The sequence below is a fragment of the Phacochoerus africanus genome, chromosome 4 (genome assembly GCF_016906955.1).
Source record: "Phacochoerus africanus isolate WHEZ1 chromosome 4, ROS_Pafr_v1, whole genome shotgun sequence".
Lineage (NCBI taxonomy): Eukaryota > Metazoa > Chordata > Mammalia > Artiodactyla > Suidae > Phacochoerus > Phacochoerus africanus.
The window spans coordinates 26,304,165-26,310,080 of NC_062547.1; positions in this window are offsets into that span (position 1 = coordinate 26,304,165).

A 5,916-nucleotide genomic window follows, 5' to 3' on the forward strand; every position below is an offset into this window, starting at 1 on the left:
TTAACGAATCTGACTAGGGACCATGAGGTTGCAGGTTCAATCCCTGGCCCTGCTCAGTGGGTTAAGGATGTGGCGTTACCGTGAGCTGTGGTGTAGGTTGCAGACGCGGCTCGGACCCAAGTTGCTGTTGCTGTGGCTCTGGTATAGGCCAGAGGCTACAGCTCTGATTTGACCCCTAGCCTGGGAACCTCCATATGCCTCGAGAGTGGCCCAAGAAATGGCAAAAAGACAAAAAAGAAAAAACAACAACAAAAAAACTAAACCAAAAAAATTGCTTAAAAATAAAAATCTTTATATTTTAACATCTTTATTAGGTAAAGAACCTCTTAGGAGACAGAAAGTAAGATGATGCATCCCCTTCTGCCTCAGATGAGGCTTTCAGAACGTAATATTGCTTCAATGCACCAAAAGAATCTATTCCACCCCTTTGTCATGATTCCATGGATTAAGTTATCCTGGAGGAGGGGGAGGGGTTTCAAGAAGCAGAGATCCCTTGATACCTGGAGGAAACTCTCATACTGTATCTGTGAAGGTTCCTGATGGACTTGTCACCTCTGGCCCAGCTCCTGCATCACAGCTGGAGCACAAGCTTTTTACCTTTATAACAAAGGCCATGTGACGACACAGGGAAAAGATGCCATCTACAAGCCAAGGACAGAGGCCCACACCTTGGCCCCAGACTTCAAGCCTCCAGGACTCTGAGGACATAAATTTCTGTAGTTTAAGCCACCCCCTCTGTGGTATTAGCTTTGGCAGTCCAGGCTGACTGATACAGACTGCTCAGATGCAGGGGGACTAAGAATAGTCTCAGGCACCTGCTTCAAGGGACTGGCAGCTTAGAGGGTTTTCTGAAGAATCCACAAAATCCAACCATGAGACAAAGAATCAGGTTAATTGCCTACCAGGCCCAGCCAGGGGGATGCCAGCGTCCCACAGCGTTAACCAGGTGAGAACTTCCTGCTCCCCTTCCTTCCCCCTCTCCCACCAGGGGGCAGAAGCCTCAGTCAGCCAGGTGGAAGTACTGGGTGGGAAACCAGAAACTGACAACAGACTCCCTTTCCCAGCTCCCCCCCGCCAGGCAGGGGGAGGCAAAGAGGAGTGTCTGCTTGGAAGGAAGTTTGAAGGTCTGGGTTATTGCACAGACCTGGATGTATCAATTACTCAACTGAGACATTGTTGAAACTAGAAAGGTAAGCAAGCAGAAGAGCCAGGGACCTGCCCTAATTTTCACCCCAGGGGAAGGAAAGAGTAGGGCGGAGATGGACAAACATAAAACTGGCTTCCTGCATATACCCAGCGAGTCCTGTTTATTCAACATCTGTCCTCCCACCTATGTGGCAGCTTGGCCTGTCTCTGGCCAAGGAAGAGGTGACACATTGAGCAATTATCATTCCAAATCCCTCCCTGTCCCCACGGGGCAGTTCCATCTTCCTTGAGCTTGGCAAAAGCTGAGGACAGCAGGCGAACCATTTAAGAGCATCTGAGTTTCTGAAATGGACAACTCAGTGCTGCTGTTCGGCAAAGCCAGGGACGGAATGCCACCCTCCAGGCCTCGTGACCCGGACAAAGAGACTCAGTGCAAACCAGGCATTACTCACAGGGCTGGGCAGGCATTCGATTCACCTAATCCTGCAGAGTATTCAATCAGAATTGTGTTCAAACCCTGATTCTGCCCCCAGACAGCTTTGTGATCCTGGGTAAGTTGCTTAATGTCTCTGTACTTCTATTTCCTCATTTGTAAAAAGGGGATGATTAAAGTTAACTCATCCCAGAGAGTTATTATGTAGAATTAATGAGGAAATAGAAGCAAACCATTTAAAACCTTGTCTGCCACCAGGTAAGGGACTCAGTACACATAGTTATCATTAGAGATCAAAGTCCTTCCAAGTAGAACCCTGCAGTAAGCTCGGTCTATTGTAAAGACCATTACACAAGAGGCACAGTGGTGTGCAGCACAGATTCTAGCACCAGGCTGCCTGGGTGGCACTCAGGCAAGAATGGAAAGCCCGTTGTAGTTTCCATAACTGCTACCAGGACAGTCAGCTCCACATAGTCATATGTCTACATGTCCGACACACAGAGTTAGCGCTTCATTATGGCAGCTATCATTAGAGGACTAGTCATCTCAACAAACCCACGGGGACCTTGACGTTTCCGGTCACCCAAAGACATCAAAGGCATGGAGTGGAGATCAGACAGGAAGAGTGCTTCCCTAGTCTAGAGGCTACCAAACTTGACCTTGGTAGCTTTTTCATCTTTGTTTACCAGCAGACAGCGGCTCTCAAGCAAACAGGGTGTCTTGAAAGCAGAAAGCCATCCTCCTCCGGCTGGACCTGCAGCCATGACCTCCAACCCCCACACCCCACCAGCTGCTTCCAGACTCTCACCTGCGTTCCCTGGTCTGGTTCCTTCCTCCAGGGCAGGTCCCACCTGGCCAGGGAAAGGTGAGGTGCCACAGCCTTTCAGCCTCCATGGAGCCCAGCTCTCCCTGGGCCCATGTGTCCACTCAGCTCCCACTGCCCGGGGCCCCGAGGACTGGCGGAGGAGCAGGCGGAAAAGATGAAAAGCTGACACTCCCCGCAGGAAGTAATTGTTTAGCTGTTTTCAACACTGAAAAAAACAAGTGTAACATTGGAGAAAGGAGAGCAAAGTGCCATTCAAGGCCATTGTCACGGCCTCCTCTCTGTGCATCGGGGAGACAAAGAGGCCCTGTGTGCGCAAGGACAATGCGCACAAAGCTCTGTGTTACCAGCCACTTCTGTGTTACTCCTGGGGATGGGAATGAGGCCACAGTGCCCTCCCGGGCCTGATGCTCACTGGACTTTGCTAATCACAGCCACCAGGCCAGTCAGCACTGGGAGAGCGACTTCAGACTCCCAGCCCACAGTGTTCTGTAATGGGGAGCAGGCGACACCCCATCAGGGGTGAGCATTTGGGTATGTGCCAGTCTTCTGGGCATGGCAAATTGCCAAGTACCCCTTTCCTTTCCCTTGCCTCCTCTCTTACATGTTTTCAGAGACTCACCACAAGTTAGAGCTGAAAAAAAATCAGGGTATCATCTCTTCAAATCCTCCAATGCCGGCCTCAGGGCAGCCGCAATTGCTAAGACCAGATCATTCCTTACATAGTAGCGATTGCACCCCCTTACTAACCAGACACCCAGGTAGGAGCAAGCTCACAAAATGAGGCTCCTCATTTTAAATCCTGGTCCTGCTGCTAATTACCCAAGCACTGTCCATTTTTTTTTCTCCCAGCCTTAGTTTTTCCAACTGTAAACTGGGATCATTCTTGGGTTAGTGAGGATTAAATGAGTTAATACATGTAAAACTCATAGAGAATTATGTGGCTTATAAAAATTGCTCTAGAAGCATGAATGACAAATTAGACGCTCACATTACACTTGCAATTTGCTTAGATTCATGAGGAGATGCTAAGGGCATGGCTGGAACCCCAGGATCTCAAACACCCAAATTCAGCCTCACCACCTATTATGGCCTAAGTTTTCCCCATTAGGTCCCTCAGGGAAGTTGGGCACCAACAAATATCCACAGGGATAAGGCAGGTGACCAATGTATAGAGAGGACCAACAGTGACACTGCAGAGAGCAATGGGGACAGTGGGGATTCAAGCACTCGTGCCAGTGTTTGGGGGCAGCCAGGGCTCAGCTCTAGGCAACTGTTGTAACGTGAAAAGGTGGGAATGTCATGGCCAGGCCCGTCCATCTTTAAAGCAAAGCTGGAAAGCTAGATCTTTGTGTCAGTTTTCCCTATTTTGAAAACTGGTGTTTCCCGAGACACTGTTCATACAAAGTGAGCCTGGAATCATGCAGCTTGTGATGCCCGATCTGGACACAGAGAGCATTTCCAAGCCAGCGCATATCTGTCATTTTCAGGTCTTCTGGCCTCAATTTGCCTGCAGTTTCCTGGTGAGATGATCAGGCCACTTAAAAGCCCCTCCTTGACCTGGAGCAAGTGGCACCAGATCAACAAAGATGAGCAGCCCTGTCTCCCTGGATACCTGCCCTCATCTCAGTTCATGAATTGGGAGTGAGGAAATGGAAAACCAGGGGCCTCTCCCTAAAGTACCACAGCCCTTTGGCCTACTCCCCCTACTGCTGGCGTTCCTCTGATAAAGCCTGGACTTAAGGGTGGGACCAAAGGGCAGACTGAGGGCTTAAGCCCCCATAATCTCCATCACCTCAAGTGCACATAAGTAGTCTAAGTGACCAAAAGTGCTTGCGAGGCACACACAACTTCCAAACAAGATTGCTCATAATGAGATAGCACTTCCCACCCACTGGGATGGCTATCCTCCAAAAGACAGATAATAACAAGTGTCAGCGAGGATGTGGAGAAACTGGAACCTTCAGACACTGCTGATGGGAATGCAAAATGGTGCAACTGCGTTTGCAAACAGTCTGGCAGTTCCTCAAAAAGTTAAACACAGAGTTACCATATGATCCAGCCATTTCACTCCTGGGTATACACCCCAAGAACTATGAAAACATAAGTCAACCCAAAAACTTGTTTGAAAGTGTTCATGGCAGCATTACTGATGACAGCCAAAAGGCAGAAACAACCCAAGTATCTATCAACTGATGAACGGATACACACAGTGTGGTATATCCACACAATGTAAATTACTCAGCAGTCAAAAGGAACGAAGTACTGGAGCTCCCATTGTGGCTCATCAGTTAATGAACCCAACTAGCATCCATGAGGACAAGGGTTCTATCCCTGGCCTCGCTCATTGGGTTAAGGATCTGGCATTGCCGTGAGCTGTGGTGTAGGTCACAGATGCAGACGTGGCTCAGATCCCGAGTTGCTGTGGCTCCCATTGTGTCCCTAGGCTGGGAACCTCCATGTGCGGCAGGTGCAGCCCTAAAAAGACAAAGGACCAAAAAAAAAAAAAAAAAAAGGAATGAAGTCCTGATACAGCCATAAAAACATTGGGACAACCCACTCAAATATTAGGCTGAGTGGAAGAAACTATTCAAAGACCACATATCATAAGATTCCATGTATATGAAACGGCCAGAAGAGGCAAATCTACAGATACAGAAAGGAAATGAGAGGTGGCCCAGGGCTGGGTGTGATGAAAAGAGTTGGCAAGATAATAGCTAAAGGGTATAGTTTTATTTTGGGGAATGAGGAATTTATTCTAAAATTGGCTGTGTGATAGTTACACAACACTGTGAATATACTAAAATCCATTCAACTGTACAGGTTCAGTGGGTAAATTGCACATGTGAATTACATCTCAATAAAGCTGTTACCAAAAAAAGAACCTCAAGGAGTTCCTGCCCTGGGGCAATAGGATTGGCAGCATCTCTGGAGCACTGGGGTGAGGGTTCGATCCCTGGCCTGGTACAGTGGCTTAAGTATCTGGCAGTGTGGCAGCTACAGCATAGATCACAGCAGTGGCTCAGATCTGATCCTTGGCCTGGGAACTCCAGGTGCTGCGAGGCAGCCAAAAAAAAAAAAAGAAATTCAAAACTAAGATTGCTGCCTTTAATCAAACCTTCTATTAAAAAATTCTTTATCCAGGGGTTTCCCATTGTGGCTCAGCCCAACTAGTAACCACAAGGATGTGGGTGGGTTCAATCCCTGGCCTCGCTCAGGGGGTTAATGATCCAGCATTGCTGGGAGCTGTGGTGTAGGTTGCAGATGAGGCTCGGATCCCACGTTACTGTGGCTGTGGTGTAGGCCAGCAGCTGTAGCTCCGATTAGACCCCTAGCCTGGGAATTTCCATATGCCGTGGGTGTGGCCCTAAAAAGCAAAAAAAAAAAAAAAAAAAAAAAAAAGAGGGTGGGGGAGAAAAGAAAAATTCTGCATCCATACAGCTTTCTTCACAACAGCCCCAATGAAGAAGACAGGGCAAGAGCTCTGAAGGGACGTTTTTCTCAAAGGTGCGGG